Source organism: Capsicum annuum, chromosome 3, assembly GCF_002878395.1.
Source record: "Capsicum annuum cultivar UCD-10X-F1 chromosome 3, UCD10Xv1.1, whole genome shotgun sequence".
Taxonomy (NCBI): Eukaryota; Viridiplantae; Streptophyta; class Magnoliopsida; order Solanales; family Solanaceae; genus Capsicum; species Capsicum annuum.
This window is the reverse complement of record NC_061113.1, coordinates 179,585,398-179,604,323: the sequence shown is the minus strand read 5'-3', so window position 1 is coordinate 179,604,323 and position 18,926 is coordinate 179,585,398. Positions and strand designations below refer to the sequence as shown.

General features: G+C 33.8%; 1 pseudogene; it reads right to left on the bottom strand.

The window, feature by feature from the left end:
* Positions 1-9,617: 9,617 nt before the first annotated feature.
* The window catches only part of LOC124896762, a 36,150-nt pseudogene continuing 26,841 nt past the window's right edge, over positions 9,618-18,926 (bottom strand).

Below are 18,926 nucleotides of genomic sequence, written 5' to 3'. Positions count from 1 at the left end.
AGTGGATAAGTAAAGATAAATGTAGAGAGTACTTGTCCATGTCTAACTAGCCAAATAATAAATAAAATTGTGATTTTACTATATCACTTATTAATAATAAGTAATCAAAATATTGAGAAAATAATGCCAAATAAGGACCAGATCGCTTCAATGATATTCCAGGAACATTTACAAACAAAGCATAAACTTGTAGTTACCGGTTTAATTCAAAAACGGGTCCAAAACACAGCATTTAATGCCTTCCTGGCTAACAGTCCTTTCAACTGGACCTCCGGCATGAGCCTTGAATCAAAATCTATTACTACAGGTTTATGTATTACGACCTTAATATGATTGGATGATTAGGTTCTTATTTGAACATCTTATGTCATATCATATTGATTAGCTTAGTTTGTTATAGTCCAACACTAAGTATTTAGCCTATCATTAGGATAAGAACAAGTAAAGAAATTAAAATTTTAAATTACAAAAATTTAAATTATACCTTGTCACGGATGGATGCTCAGAACCGAAAGTTTTTATTTCAATTCAAGATATATATTACAAGAGAGTAGAGAGAGAGTAATGGATAGAATGGGGGTTCTAAAACCTGCTCTTACAAAATAAAAATGAGCTCCTTATATAATGGATGCTCCAAAAGACAAAATAATAATAAATGACACTTACTATTCACAATTGGTCTCTACTACTCATAAATGTTCTTTACGTTTTCAGAAAGTTAATGGCCTTTACTATTTGCTTTTCAAAAGCTGTTTTGCTATCATAGTTGTCTCCCCAATAATTTCACTGTTGGGTCCTGTAATAATTCATTTTTTCCTTTTTCTTTTGCAGATGTAGAGGATTCTTCCAGTGTATCCTGGAATTTCTTCAGGTATTCATCCAGATCTAATTCTTAATCGCTTTGGATGTTTTGGGATTCCCCAGCTAAGCAATCTCCTTCATTCTATGTGGTATGACCTGCAAATGATATGGACATGTCTGAAGGACATCCTTGATCAGGATTCCTCATCAAATCTCGTTTGACTTCTTCTATATATGAAGCCAGTATTTCAGCTTTGGACATTGTTTCTTTCTTCATCTGAAGTTTTCGAGCAATGTTTTTGAATGGACTATGTTCTTCCCATTCATGAGGCGGAGTCATCTTCCTTTGCTATTTGTACTGAGTAACTGTTGATTTTATTAATTCAATCAATTAATGGCCATGGACATTTCCATTTCTAGTCTGTTAGTTTAATTTACTCCAAAATTTAGTGTAATAAACCCGCATTAAACATGGTAAATTATCAACATTTGATTTTACCTCTATGGACCATTTCAAGATCCAAGGAATCGAGAATTCAATGAAGAAATACATTGTCGATATTTCTTCAAAACATATATTCTCTTTTTGTATTTTTAGAATTATAGGTGATACTTTTACCCAGTCATTATACAGACTTTTAAATGGTGCAGGCAAAATTGTTGTTGTGGAACCATACAAGATCCACCATTGGTAAACTAATTTGGTATTCTCTGTTTGTAGACATTTCCACAAACTTTCATAAATGATGAGTGAGATCTCTTAGGATTTTCACATAATAAAACTTTATCAAAGCTTTCTACATAATCCCAGTAATTATATTTAACAATAAGTTTTTGCTGCTCTGGATGTATGTATTCTTTTTCTGTAAGGGTACTCAAGCCCCATTCTTCAGGATAAAAGATCTTTTTGATTATAATCTTTGAAAAATTATAATTTTTGCACACATTTGCGTTTGCATAAAAGTGTTGTATTTCTGCAAATACTGTTTGAGACAGTATTGTCTCATAATGTTTACGATACTTATATTTTATAGTAGTATCAAATGTATTGTCCAAATATTTTTGCATCAGCTATCGTGGACTTTCTCTCCATCGAAGATCATGATATTCTAGAAGAAGTATAACTTCTTCTTTTTTATTTTTCTCATATAGTTCTGTATTCCCATTATCATCTTTAAGAATACTGGAATAAGAAGGAACATCATCTTCCTCTTATTTTTCAGACTTTGATTTCATGAATTCCAGAAAGTCCTGTTACATTTTTTGATCCATATTCAGACCGGATGAGCTTGAACTTGCAATATTTAAGGCTATAAGCCTTTGATTGCCAATTTAGGCCAGGATATTTCCTCTTCCCCTAGTTAGAGTTATTTTACTTCTTCATCATCCTCTATAATAAGAGGAACTGGATCCTTGGGAGGCCATCCTGTATTGGAGTGAAGAAAACGTTTAAGTTAGATACTCACGACTAAGAAAATCGGGCAGATTATTTTCTGAACCCTTTATATATTGAATTTCAAAGTCAAATGGAGCCAACAGACCTTGCCATCTTGCAAATATTTGTTTAGACGCAACGTGTTTACAATCTTTATTAAAAATTAATTTAGTAGCTTGGCAATCAATTCGTATAATAAACTTTTGATTATAAAGATCGCCTTGGAATTTCAGACCACATTTAACTATAACAAGAATTTCCTTAGCTATAGTTGCATAGTTTTTCTGGCTGACATTCCATTTTCCAGAATAAAATTAAATAATATAGGCTTGTTTATCTTATGGGGAATATTGCTTCAAAACTCCACCATAGCCGATATCAGACGTATCTGTCTCGGTAATTTTTTCCTAATTGGGATTTAATAATGTTAAGCATGGTAGGTTATTAACCTTTGTTTTAATATCTTTTACGGTGAGAGTATGACTCTCTGTCCATGCATTTGGATTTTTCTTCAGTCTATCATACAAGATAGCTGTGTCTTTTGTCAAATCCTTTATAAAAGGAGATATATTATTCAAGCTTCCCCAAAATCTCTGCAATTGAGTTTGATCAGTTATAACATCTGGGAATTTAAAGGCAAATTCAATACTCTTTCTTATAGGAATTATTTTTCCTTCGTCAATATTATGACCTAAGAATTTTACCTTTGTCTAGAAGAGCAGCATCTTTGGCTTCGATATGACTAAGCCATTTTGTATAATGATCTTTTTAAAAAGATCTAGATGCTTAAAATGTGTCTCTATATTTTTTGAGAATACCAAAATATCATCAATATAGATAATTATAAAATTGCTATGTGGCATAAATATTTTGTTCATGATTTTTTAGAATTCTGAAGGAGCATTCTTCGGTCCAAATGGCATGACATTCCATTCAAATTGTCCCATTGGGACACTAAAAGCAGTTTTATACTTATCTATTTCCAATATCTGGATATGCCAATAACCTGATTTCAAATCAAATTTAGAAAATATTAGAGCATTATATAATCTGTCTAATAAATCCTTTTTATTTGGAATTGGATACCTGATCCATCCGAGGACTTTGTTGAGAGGTTTTTAATTTATAACCAGCCTCAAAACACCTTTTTGCTGTTCAGCATGTTTATTAACATAAAAGACCATACATGACCATGAAGATTTTGAAGGTCATATTAGATCTTTATGCAAAAGAGAATCAATTTCTTTTTTACATAACTCAAGATATTCAAAATTCATTTGGCAAGGTCTTGCCTTGGTAGGGATATTATCCTCTTGAAAACTTTTTTCATATGGAAGGCTAACCATATGCCTTTTTCTTTGCCAAAACGCATTTGGATGGTCTCTACATATTTCTATTGAAAACTTATTTTTTAATAAATTAATTTTTTCAATTAGTTTCAGATTTTGAAAAGTTTGATCAATAGTCAAATTGCAAATTTCATTTTTCAGACTCCATTTGTTTATTTTTTGAAAGAATTTTTTCTTTGATAAAATTGATATATCTGGTGTAAGGCAGTTCATACCATTCAAACTTAATTTGTTTGTTTTCAAAAATGCCAATTATACCATCCTCATCCCACCAAATTATGTTATATATATGCACAAACCAAGGTTTTCCTAGAATAATTTGGCCACTGATATCTTTTACTAAAATGAAAGTTTCTGGCATGCAAATTTTATCATGATAAATATATGCCTTGGGTATTTTATATTCTACCCCCATCTTATCCCCACTAGCATTTCTTAAAACATAAGTGGTTTTTATAAAATATTTTGAGGGTATCAAACCTTCTTTGATGCAATTACAGCCTGCCCCACTGTCAATGAGAGTTGTGAACTCTTTCTTATAACTATAATCAATTGAAAGAGTTATTTTTACATAAAAATATTGTTGAGTAACAACTTCCAAAGTCTGGAGGAAATCTTCCTTAAGAAGAGTAGGGCCTGCCATAGTAAGTGCCACATAAGGATTTTCTAGGGCAGAAACCCTCTTATCTAAAAACAAATTGTGACTCTTAAGAAAGGATATTTCCTTTGTGAGATTATCAATCTCATTCTTAAGGTCTTGGGTTGTTGCAGGGATGCTGACAACCTTTTGTCTTTCCTTTAAAAGCTTATGAACTTCTGTCATGGTATAAGGTCCATTTTGGGAGGGGATACAAGGAATTTCCTCCTCTTTGTGAGAATAACTCGTAGATCGTTGGTTATCTTCCTGGTTAAATTTTTTTAGCATTTCAATCAGAGCAGCTAATTTGTCTTCTTTCAAGACATTTATTTCCATGTCTTGGAATTGGGAGTAAATATTAGAAAAAACATCTTTTTCTTCCTTGTTACTATAAGTTTGTCCCTATTGGCAAGGAAAACATTCATCTTCTGAGGACATATAATCCTCATTATGAAGGACTGTTAAATCTTCATTTGTAGACGAATGACTTTTCTCATTATAACTGTGGTCCGAACTGAAATTTTTCGGAGAGGAATTAAGCAATATGTTAAATAGAGTGTCTTTAACTTCTTCATCTAAGGTCAGACTCTTGATTTTTTCCTTTACTTTGCAATCTTTTGCAAAGTGGCCAAATCTTCCACATCGGTAACAAGAATTGTTTCTTAATCTTTCAATTAGATATAAAAAGATATAAAATGATAAATTATTTCTTAATCTTTCAATTAGATAAGTAGATGGACAACCATTTTTATTATATCGAATAAGTAAATATATTAAAAGACACTATATATATATCAAATATAACATGATTTTATCGATAATAGCATGTTCTTGTGCAACTCTCTTTATTTTGATTTTAACTTTAAGAGCGGCATTAAATCAAAGAAAAAAAGTATTACATTTCCATAAAATTCAAATGTCAAAAAACTTTCTCTTTCTAAATCACATTAAATTTCAGTTTCCTCTCCTCAAACTATTCTTTGCGATTTCATGTATCTTAAATACACAATTCATCAAATTCAACATAATTTTTCTTTTGATATTATCTACTTCTCCTTTCCTTTCCAACCCTTTTTTTCTTCAGAGAATTCAATAATGGATTTCAATTGTTTGGCTATGGAGATTAGGCTTAGCAATTTCCTTTCCTATACTAATCCAATAAAGTTCTTCCTTCGATTTTAAATACTTGTGTTGATTTACTTTCCGCAATTTACCTTCGTGTATAGTTACTCAAAGAATATGATTCTTTGAGCTTAGGAAATCAAACTTTATTACAACATTTTGAACAAAACAAGTATTGCACATTTGTTGTTTTAATTGAAATTTTCTATTTTACCATTTGATTTTTCTTATTTAGTCGTTTACTTCGACATTAGTTTTGGTGACTTTATCAAAAGTGTTTGGAAATTCAGCTATTAATTGAAATTGGTGTAATTACTAGGGTGGTAATTACATAGCCTAGTAATTACAAGGACTTATTTGTTTATTTGTCTCAATGCCATTACAGTTTATTAAACATACTATTTGGTTGCACATGAGGAATTACATGGTTAAATTAATGTCGAAGTAAAAGTCTAAATTAGAATAATTGAATAACAACATGGGAAATTTAATTAATTGAAAATTTTCAATTCAAATAACAAATGTACAATACTTGATTTTGTTTAAAATGTCGTAATAAAGTTTGGTTGCGTCCTAAGTACTCAAAGAATCAAGTTCTTTGAGTAAGAGGGTGTTTGAATTGACTTATTTTTAAGTGCTTTTGGCTTTTAAGCACCTTTTTTTTTTTTTTTTGTTTTTAGAGGTGTTTGACAAGGATAAAATGTGCATTTAAGCAGTTTACGTTAGCTTAAAAAGTACAAAAAAAAAAAATCAAAAGCCAAAAGTAAGCTTTTGACTTTTAGCTTTTAAGCCACTTAAAAGAAGCCCATTCAAACACCCCCCAACTATAGACAAAGGTAAATTGTGGAAAGTAAATCAACAAAAATATTTAACATGGAATATTTCTTTTTCTTAGGTGGCAAAAATCACGATCCAATCCTCTACTATAATTTAAGGTCTACAATGTTCTTGTATGTAATGAACTCCAGGTTATTTATTGCGTTTTCATATTTTTCTATATTTAGAGATTTTCTATAGACACCCCAAGTCATTTATAACTTCTTAGGACTGATAGTTTGGTTACGGGCAGTTTATTTGATTTTTAGAGTCATTTCTTTATTTTGGAGTTTTTGATGTTAACAATGAGTCTCTGGCCTAAATTCCCTGTAAATGGCCTCGACTGTCAATTTTGACGATTTTATTAGCTCCAAAATATCAAGAGGACCCTTTTGTCCGAATCCCCAAGCTTTCAAACTTGTTTTTGGCTATGGTGTGTATTTTGACTAAAACGGCTCCTTGGGCATGAGATTCATTTTTTATCGAAACGACCTCAGATGGAAATTATGATGGCGCCATGATGTATGGAATGCCTAATTTGATAGGACAACATAGTTCATTTGCACACACAAGATTTCAAATCAATCCTGCACACCCAGTTAGAGTCTGTTAGGACTTATCAAATTTGGCTAGAGCCAAATTATCTTGTGCAACCGCTTTAGCGTCTAAGAGACCATTTTAGAGGCTTGGCATCGCTTTAGTGGTAGCTTTTTAAGAAGCTCTAGAAAACTTTATCAGAGGTCGACAAGCTAAGGCTGGATAGCTATAACGACCCCCTAGCCGCTTTAACGGTCATTTAGCCGCCAAAATGGCCATCGCTAGAAGTGGTATAAAGAGTTAATATTTTAAAATCAACCTTATTTTCCTAAATGTTAGGCACCATTAGAGCTAGTGTAAGAGAAAAAGCTCATGGGATATCATAGAATTAAGGTCGAGTTTGAATTGGAGGAGTGCTAGTGATTGTTTTATTGTCGTATTCCCGTAAGTTCCTGGTTACTTAATTAATTAATGCTCTGATTAAATTTCTATCCTTTGAGTTGTGTTGGGATTATTTTGGGTACTGAATTAAGCTTAAATTTTTCCCAATTTTGGGGAAAGTAATCCTTTAGCTGGGAAAAAATGACACGAACTGAACCAGGGCCTAGTCGTGTCGGGTGCCTCAAGCCCAACCGAGCCAGAGACCACCCCCAATACCCAACCATAACTACCTTATTCCTTAAGTCGGATAAATTCCAAATATATATATATATATATATATATATATATAAATATAACATAACAAAATGGAACAATCATAAATCAAATATAGTCAACCAATATCAGCCATAATACTAATACCATTGCCAAGGTGGACACCAATGCCGACACCGCCCATACCAACCCATAGTAGTCTCACAAAGCCTCTATCTGAAAGTAAAATTGTATCCGATTTGTACATGCCCCTGACTATAGCCAGAACAAAAGTCTAAAAAATAACCCAAGTATGAAGACAAGACCATAACATGAAATGGAGCCTTCCGAAGTACGGAAAATCACCACTTCATTCCAACTCTAAGTTATTCCCAAATTCGATCACTACACAGGAGGAGTAGTTTGGCCGGTTCCTGCATTGCGTGGGGATACAATTCCAGAAGAAGGGTTAACGGGTGAACGTTAGCATGCATTCAGGATAAGGATAAAATAATGCCAATATTTAAAACCAAGTAAATAACTAAGTAAACCAAGTATATATATATATATAATCCATGTCGGGAAAGGGAATCGGGTTTAGCATGAATTTAAAACCATTAGCCTGGGTTTGTGTAGTTTAACCGTCCTAGAACCACCCACGGGCTATATGGGTCCAGTGTTACCCCCTGAACGAGCCTAGTGTATGTAGTCGCACGTACCAAAGATATTATAGGAGCAGGGGATTCCCGTGTACCCTTCACCCTCCATGATATATATATACAAGTATAACTTATGGGATTCTCGTGTACCCTACTCGTACATGGTCGCCATGACCAATCCTCATGTCCGCAAATACGAGTTTCCAGTGTCTGTCCATTGGACTCACACCTTCACGGTTAGCTATAACCCACCTTTATTGCCCAATTAAAACCATTAGCACACAACCAAACCACCAATTCCATATATTATTAACCAAGGCTATAAGAAGTGGTATCATTATACCGACTATAGCTTGCAAGCAAAGTCCCTAGCCAATCACCAAGGGGTTTCCTATGTACCCCGTAGGTACCATTATTAGATTCACTTAGGGGATTTCTGTGTACCCCACAAGGTTTTTAAATTAAACCTTGGCCACCAAGGACTTACTATTTAGCCATTAAAACTATTTAGCCAATTTAGGTTCCATTGCCATATTATACTATGCAATGTTTTCAATGAACGTCTAACTATTAATAAAAGCATTCTCATAGTCATTTTAACAAACATGTTGAGGGCATATAGTTTCTAAAACCAAATCCAAGTACCAATTGACCATTCCCATGCAACCACATGTTCAAACCACTATTATAATATGAAAACCATAAGTAAAAACATGGGAAAATACAAATCAACCATTAATAACTAAATCCCACAATATACAATTCAAAACCCAAAACCATATCACAATTTTGCCATGAAAACCATCCATAAAACATGAATTCAATTTAACTAACAATGAGGAAGGAGTAACATTCCTTAGATTACCAAGAAGACGGAGAGAAATCACCCTTTAGAGCCTTAATTATCCACCTTGAAGGAAACCCTAGCCTTTGTTTAACCCAAGAGCTTGAGAGAGTTTAGAGATAGTTTTTGAGTGTCTAAGATTAGAATAATAGGGTAAATGAAGTTCCAATATTGTTTTAGGCCGTGGGGTCATAATAGGTTAAGAGGGGAAGTATCTAGAATACCCTCAACTTAAACTGTAAAAATTCTCGCATGAGGATATGACTCCACCACCCAAACCATACCCTAACATACGAGTGGTACCCACCACTCGTGTCCTAGGTAGCAACTTGGACCCCAACACAGTCCAACACACGTCCACCAAGATTAACTCGTACCCAAGCATACGACATGTACTCTTTACCCATGCCCATAGTAGAATAAAGAGGGGTTGGACACTATCTAACATACGAGTTGGATAACACCACCCATACCTTATCCTCATGACTCATGGCTACTCGTACTCAGATCCAAGTTAATTTACCAAATTTTAGATTAAGTGAAGGATCTACCAACCGACCTATCACCAACCATATGACCCATACCCACCAAACTGTAACCACACCAGAAACTCACTCACCAAATACTGGACAACATACAAAATGGGTCACCTGACCCATACCCTCACCATACAGCTCCTATGATGAGTTGTATGTTCAGAAGAAGACTCAAAACCCAGCAAATTTTTCGAGGACCAGAACCTAGGGTGTTTTAGAAAAGTTGTGAAGATTTTAATTTTGTGATTTTACAAGCGGGCTCTATGTGAGATTTTTAGCCTAATTTCTGACTTAGAGCATTTATGCATAATATGGGTATCGATTTTCTTGTCTTGACATGTAGGACTAATTATTTTAGATGTCTCTTCACAATAGTTATGATAGAGAAATGACTAATTCAAATTGAATGGATTTAAAATAATGTTACAACATGAATCGGGATTAAAATTTTTTCCATTTTATCCTTTAAATAATATTTAAATTTAATCACTTGAAAGGTCTAGTTTAAATTGTCAAGTTGCAAATTGTTAGTTACTAAGATCTGATTATGAGTTATTAAATAGTAAGATGAATAAAAATTCTTAATTGGAAGGGATGTTCCTAAAGGTCCCAATGAATTCCTAATTGGAATTAAGGGATCCTTTTTAATTGATTCTTTTATCACACTATGATATTTTACATCCTTGAATAGCCCCATTCGAGAATAATTGGTTGCTGATAAAATTATTAACGGCAGACATTCCTTATTTCTATCCAACAACATATGAATAGTTCGTTGAGATTGGTTAAAGGATTGTTGAATTTTTGCCTTAAAATATGAATAAATAGAAGAAAAGGAGTTGATATTGTCTCAGTCTGATCCATTATCAGAGAGCAATTCTGACCCCGATGGATCATTTTTTTTTGATATACGATATAGGGGATTTCACTAAGTTAATTTTTAGGAAATGTGGAATCAAACCATTTGTGTTTATTTCAACAAAAGAAGCATTTGCATTTTCGTAAGAAGAACTTTTTTTGTCTTGGTTTCAATTCAATACTAAATAAGTTTGAACTAATTGAATACTTGTGTCAGAAATTTCTTGAATCGATTTACCATTTCCATAAAGGATATAATTGACAATTTGAAGTTGCACATTATCCCTTTCCTGTAATGGATTCAGTGGAAAAATGGTTGCTAAATTTATATTGTTTGTTATTTCATATGTAACGACAAGTCAAACTAAAACAAAAAACCAGACCCAATTTTTCACGTTTTTGAATTCCTTGGAATTTCTTTTTCCTGTTCCTGGTGGTATCAAAACATCGATATGTCTAGATAACTTTTCTGTCTCTCCAGGAAAATGGATATCTCTAGAAAAGATTTTAAGTTCAATTTATTTATTCTTTCTCTCCATTTGGACCAACCCACCAACTCGGCTTCTTAGATTTAAGGTACTTTATGTATCTACCCTAACGATACTATTGTTCTGTACCATTCCAGAAGAAGATCTGGGTAAGATATTCACCTCTTCAAGAATGAAAAAAAATCGATCTACTTTAATTTGGTGTTTTTATTGAAATTCCTTGACTCCTCGATGCTCAATAAAATCCTTTTTTTTTTATGACTAAATGCGTTTTTATTGTCGCATACTTAATAATACCTGAACTCTTTCTTTTGTATCGAGGATCATCAAAATAAGCAAGAATACTATTTCGATGAAAAATACCATTTACATGGATTTCAATCGAGTTACCTGAATAGGGCATTAGTTGATTCTCGTGTTCTTAAATCAAATATAGTGGAATGTTGAATTTTTTCTTCGCCTTTTTGACAATATATCAGAATTCTCATGGAAAATAGGTGAATATACAAGATTATACTGACCAGTACATATGATTTGATTAAGGTCTGATTAACCAAGAATCCTATCTTTTTTTTAACATAAAAATCCAAACTAAATAATTTTTGCCTCGCCTAATCATTAGTTATTAAGAGGTTAGAAGTATATCTTCGCTTTCCAAAAAGAGAATGTGCATTCATTTGACACTGATCCTTGTGGATCAAAAGATAGACTACACTGGACCTGCACGACCCTCCTAATAATATTCATAAATGACTTGTTTTTGGTAATAGATAAACATTACCGTATGTAAATTCGGGTGTATGATAGATATCGGTATTCCAGTGCATTTCTCCATCTGAATCAGAATAAATATATTTTCAAACCTTCTCTTTAAAATTTGAAGTGAATATTCCTGCACGAATCTCATAAATTACTTGTTCTGATTCTACATATTGGTCGTTTTGAACTAAAAGCAAACTTTTGGGTGGAATATTCATATTATATAGAATATCTTCACTTTCAATAGTTACATTCAAGTCTGTAGAACGTAGAAAGATGGGATTCCTATGATGTGTATGTGTCGGATAAACCAAAACCACATTGAATTTTATCTTTCCATTAGATGGGGCTTGCACATGTTCTGCAGTCCCCCTCATGAATGCTCCTCCGGTATGAAAAGTTCTTAATGTTAATTGAGTACCCATTTCTCCAATCGATTTACCTACAATAATACCTACAACTTCCCCCAACTCAACCAGGTCGCCATGAGTAGGACTCCAACCATAACTTAATCGACAAATCCAAGATGTACTACTACAAGTAAAGAAAGTTCGAATAGAGATTGGTTGTGCCCGATAGGTTATGAATCAATTTACAATTCCAATGACAATGTCTTAATTTCTAGTGGCAATACATCGTGAACCCATGCGTGTCATCTACTAATACAAGACCAATTAACGTTTGACTAAAAAACCTTTCTAGCATCATCCCATTTAGAGGACTCACAGAAATACCCTGAGCAGTGCCACAACCCGTTCGACGTACAAAAATGTGTTGAACTACTTCAAAAAGTTTGTGAGTGACATTCTAGCATCTGATGTTCATACAACAGTATCCACAACTCCTTTACGGGCTCCATAACAAAAATGATGTATTCTATTAAAGAGAGTCATTCACACAAATTTCTTTGAATTGGTGAATCAATCATTTGTACTTGAGGATCCAACATTAATCCTATTATACCTACTAATTGATTTACCTAATATCCATTTCCTATAGCTCCAAAGAAAGACATTATATGAACTGGATTAAAAGGGTTAGTCATCTTAATATTCAAATTCATTTCTTGTCGCAAATATTCACTTGTAGTATACCATATTTCAATGGATTGACATAAATTTTATACTACGTGTATATTCCCATAATGATGGTGTTTTTCAAAATTAAACTTTGTTGTTCAACATCTTGAATGAGCCATTCTTTAGAAGGTATTATTAAAAGGTCATCAATTCCTAATGGAATGGATGTAGCAGTAGCTTGTTGGAATCCTAGAGTTTTTACTTGATCAGGATATGTGATGTATATTCCATTTTGAAGTGATCTATTATCAATTGACAATATAAAAGTGGTCAAAGGCTTCTCAAAAGGAGAAAGCTCCAGAATAGGGGATTGTGCAAACTTTCGGCGGTGTCCGGGTAGGTTAGGCTAGGCTTACTTATCTCTTAGAATATCTTCATTATATTATTAGTGTAGTACTATGCTATCTATAGGTGGTTATTTATGTCCCGATTATAATTTTTGCAATCATTGATTGAATTAGCCGCATATAGGCCCTTTTTTGTAGAATTTGGCATCGTTTACCCTTATATTAGTCCATGCTTATTCCTTAGGACTAGTTTTAGTACTCTTAGTGTCTTGGGATGGGATTTAAAATCCTTAGATTAGGTTTGGGTTGGTGTTTGCCTAGACTGGATTTTTGGGACTGGTAGTGGGCCCCATCAACCTTTTTTTAAAGTAGAATAAGTAGAATTAACTTTAGTTTATTTATTAGTTTTAATTTGAGTCCGACATCTAGAAACTATCTTATTAGTTATCAAATTGGGCTCAATTCTGACATTTTACTGTTATGGTAGATCTCTCAAGTTCTGAATTCGAGTCCAACATTGATGATTTATATACAATATTTTACTAGTAAGATAATATTCCCTAGTTTTATTTAAGTTTGGCATTTATGATCTATCTAGATACTAATCTGGCATTGAAAACTCAGTAAATATAGATAAGACTTGGTTTTTGACCAGGAAAGAGCATCAAATATGCTTACTACACATTGACCCATATTACTCTTTCTATTATTGTTATTTTATCATCATAATTTGTGTTACTCTTCATTTGTACCCATCGGGCTTATGAGGTCTCAATTGGGTTATTTTTTTCTTGTTTGTACGTTTTAGTCTGATGGGGGCTTAGGTTATTATTTGACTTTATTTCCATCCCTTGAGTTATTTATCTCATATTTATTACCTTTATTTGGTATGATCTCTTATCTTTCATTTATATCCTTTGTTGCTGACTTTAGTTTATATTCTCACTTTTGTTATACTTTTACTATGATTTAGATCAGTTGGCGTATAAAGACTATTGAGTAACCATTGTTTTGGTACTCATATTACACCTCTGCATCTTTTCCCTAATGCAAATCCAAGTACGAGTCATACCACTGACATTGTTCTCAGGCTTGTTGTTGATTTAGAGATAGGATGAGTTTTACAATCCTGAGTTGATCCTCTTCCTTCTGCTTTACTGGTAGTCTTCATATTCTGAGACTACTATGTGTATATGTACATTTTAGTATTCTCTTTTGGTTATAGTGGCTCTTGTACAGACCTTACTAGGTCTTAAGCGGGATCCTTTCGTATATTTTTCCTCTTCTCTCTTTTGTACAATCTGTTATGTACATATATCTCTTTATTTTTGCTCATTATGGTGTTGTTGATGATTTCACCCTTATTTCTCTTATATCTTCCACCTGTTAGGCCATTACTTACTATTTGGGCTATGACATGGGTTACCAACTGATAAGATAGAGTAGGTGCCATAATGCCCCGATAAATTAGGTCGTGATTTTTGGTGTCAAGGCCTAGATTCACGGGTATTATTGATACAAGAGTAAGTCTCTTGTAGAGTCCTACGGACCAGTACAATGATGTTTGTATCCTATCTTTCTGTAGTAGAGTCCTACAATCAGTACAATGATATTTGTATCCTATCTTTTGGAGGTTACAGGATATTCTTAGGAAAATCTAATGTTTTTGGTTTATTTTATATGATCTGTCTATATTGGTTTCTTTATTCTTATTTCTTTTACTATTTTGTAGATAGCGAGGACATAGGCCATGCCAGTCGGGGATCGAGACCCCGAGCCTATATTTAGAGCACTAGGTAAAGGTCGAGGACAGGCTAGAGTTGTAGCCCTAAATTGATACCTGGATAGGGAGCCATCTCCAGATCCTATTATTACTCCTAATCTAGATATAGAACCTAAGGTTTCCACTACTACAATAAGTATTATAGGGGGTAGCCTAGGCTTCACTGGGATTTATACTATCTTTTGTTCTTTGTGATATATTGGTACAACTTTTGGGGTTAGTTGAAGGTCTGCTAACAGATGGGGCTTTGACAATAACTTAATATGGGATTGGTTTAAGAGTGCAACTTACAGTTGTATTTTCCAGAGTGGAGGTTCCCTTAGCTCCGGTAGTTTCACAACTAGCAACATCCCAACTAGTTATGACTATGGAGGTGGTGGAGATACTGGACCAATTTTTGAGATTAATTCCATGTAGGTTTGTGAAGGGTCCAAACAAGGATGCATTTATGTTTTTGACTAGTTATTTAAGAAGCTTTGTAATTTAGGCTTGATAGAGTCTCGTATTGTGGACTACACAGTCATGATCTTCAAGCTGAGGTGGCTATTCTGGATCAACCGAACCTTCTAGATATAGTAGAGTACCTTGGGAATGTAATAATAGTGGGATCATTATTCATTTCTTTTGAGAATGCCCTCGATTTGGGATGATTGAGCCCTTAACATAGGCTATTCAATTGATAGTGCCCTCTCCAGGTAGGGGTTATGCTCAGGATCTTAGGGGTAGCATCCAGGGTTCTATAGGAGTCCTCAGACCATTCAAATAGGTGGATAGGTAGGTATCTAGTCCTAAGGTAGATGGGGTTACTTATATTTTGTTCTTTGTTGGCCGGAGGCAGAGTCTTTGGATATTGTTATTATAAGTACAATTTCAGTATGCCGTCAACCAACTTCTATTTTATTTGATCTAGGCTCCTTATTTTCATATATCTCTTCTTTTTATGCACCACAATTGGGGTTGTCTTGGGAGCCTTTATTTATGTCCTTACTTGTAGCTACTTCTGTGGGTGATTTATTAGTAGTGAATCCGATGTACAAATCATTTTTGGTGATTGTACAGAGTATGACACATAAAATATCTTTATTATGTTAGATATAGAGGATTTTGATATGATTTTATGGACTGGTTATCCCCCTCCACATGTTGTATTGGATTGCTTTGCGAAGACCATTGCCTTAGCTATGTGTAATGACCTTTTAGGTTATTTCCTTAATTTGCATGTATTCCAATGTTTTGAGCCTTCCCACAATGGCTACAAGTCATTGATGACATGTTAGAACTATCGGTTCAATTATCAAATAGTTCGTTTGAATTTTAGGCATATTTTCCTGTTTTGGAGCTTTCCCTATTTAGGATTAAATCTCAGACCAAAACTCCTAGTAGATGAACTCGAATGAGAATTTTCACAGGCGCCTTTAGCTCTGAAATGTTGATTTTATGCTAGTGTAACTTTCGGTTCATGTTTCAAGCTTTTGGACTCGTTTTGGGCAATTAGGCGGATTATGTGAAAAATAGAACTATAGGTATGGGCCCTACATTTAGTCGAAATGATCTAGGATGAAGGTTTTGATATGTCAAATTTGGTATGGTAGTATATTTTGTTTGCATGCACGGGGTTACGAATGAATCCTAAGCACCCGATCGATGTCCATTTTGGACTCAGGAAAATCTGGTATATTATGTTGCTAATTCGAATGCTTAAGCGATCATATGACCGCTTAAGCGGTCATTGCGTATGAGACATAGTGTCTCTTAAGCGACATTGACCTCTTGGTCAATGGTTTCTTAAGCAATGTTGTGTCCGCTTAAGCAGGCATCACTTTAGTGGCCTGTAAGTTGCTTAAGCAATACCCGACCAAGGTGCCAGATCTCTTAAGCGATCTTGGAGCCGCTTAAACGGTTATCGCTTAAGAGACAGGGTGACCGCTTAAGCTGCACCTAGTGGCTATTTATCCCCTTTTCCCCATCAGATTTTCTACCATTTCTTCCATTATTTTCACATCAAATTGAGAGGTAAAAGTGGCAAATCATCCATATAAGTTAAGGTAAGTTAACCTAACACTCCTCGGTCATTTTCCATTAATTTTCCCTTAATTTCCATCCTAATTCATGGTCAAATTCTTATAAATTATGTCTTTAATTTCTAAACTTTAAGGGTTGATTTGAGACCCAATCTACACTCTGTTTGTACTCAATTTTTGAGCACACATTCCTTGTCCTTCCACGGACCCCATGTCGGGTTTAATTTTGGATTTTATTTTTAGGACCTGCGGGGGTTTTCTTGACCCAAAATTTGACCCCACCCTTAATATAATAATATGGATCTTATTTTACTCCTAAAAACAAGTAGATTACTATTTTTATAGCATGACGACATTCGAGATCATGGAGCAAAAATGAATGATTTTTGGGCAATTCAAGGATTATAGTTCAACATCGAGGTAGGATTTTGTCTACTCTTGTTCATGAGATGGTGTATTATATATGTTGCATGTTAGATAGGGATGTTAGGATGTGATTGTGTCTAGAAAACTGTGACTGAACCTAAATTATGAGTTTGGGGATTAGATGGGTGAATCGAACCTTAAGGTAAAATACTTATTATGCTTCTATAATCATATTACCCTAGGTTCCTAGCATATTAGGTATAGTTGAGACTAATGAACCTTTATTTTTATTACGATACTCAATGTATTGTGATAGTTTTTCTCGTATTATGATGTTATGGTTATGCCGGATATGTATATTATTGGGCCTAAGGCTGTGATTATGATATTGGTTGGATCCTAAAAAATGTTTTATCCTTGTAAAGGATGTAGCCATAGCTTATAGATGTTTTGATGCTTATTGTTTCATTGTTTAGATACTGGTTATGGCATACATAGATTCCGTACTTTCATGCTCACTAAAACGACAACTGGTACGATTCTAGCTAAAAATATGGTTATACTATTCTTTTTCCTGAAAAAGGTTTATCCCACTTTTCACTTTTAAAACCGATTTCTTTATAACGGGAATTGTAACATCTTAATAAATAACTTATGAGTCTTTAAGACTAAAAATTATATTTTAGAGATTTGACCGAGATATTTACCTCAATCATGAGAGATTCCAATCCTTTCTATACTTTTATGATGATTTAGTCCATAAGTTTACCACAGACACTAAATTTACAGACTCACACTCTTTTAGACATAATTCTAGCTCATATATATATATATATATATATATATATATAAATATGATACTAGACAGAGTGGATCGATAATGATGATGATGGTTATTAGAAATCCTGGATTGGGACTAGGTCGGTGTATACGGGTATTCCCAAACTCCTAAGATCCCCTTTATTCGTGAGCCATTGTGCCAAAAAAGAGACATCATCGTAGGTCCTGCCTTTGCGAGTCGTTGAGTTAGAGGAGGTGTATACACTTGGTTTCTTTATGGAATTTGGATTGGTTATTATATTATAGATCACTCTGCATTCATCTTTGAATGAGAATTGCCTATCACCAGTGTGTGCCTATATCTATAAGCATTTTTGGAGTTGTATCGGTATAGGTGATGAGTATTGTATGTGGTATGTTGTGTGTGCTAATTGGACCTTTTAGGTTATGCGGCTTGGTTTAGGTATTGTTTTTCTGGGCTAGCCTATTTCTTTATGTTGTTTTTGTTATTATGATTTGCTTATGACAGGTTGAATTAGACTAGTATTGATATTCGAGGTATAATTCTCATTTCTTTATCTTATTGCTATTTATTTATGCATGATTATCCCATGGTTAGGAATTCTAGTTTTAGACCCTGATTATGTTAGCACTAGCTCCTACAATAATTAGGAGATCTTGAGATGCTAGTGTGACTACTTAGGTTTTACCTTGGAGTTAGCCTTATATATATATATATATCTATGGTATTTATGGTATTGCTGTATATGTCACGATCTAAGACTATACCCTAGTTGTAACACAGTGCTTAGAACCACAAATGATCCCAAGCTAACCCATGGAACTGGGATGATGCTTAAGCAACTAATTAAAACAAATACAAGAGCTAAATTTACTGAATGGAAGCATAATCTTGAGATAAGTTATTTCAATACATTATTATTCAAAGTTTACGATGTTGTAATCTGAAAGAAGGGGAAACTAAAAATACATACAATAACTCTAACTGACTATCTACGAAGCCTCTCCTAATACTTACTATAGGTAGTCGAGATGTGACCCCCAAATATCCCTAATCAATACATATGAATAAGAAAATAAAATATTGGAACTACAACTGATTTGAGTCCTCGAAA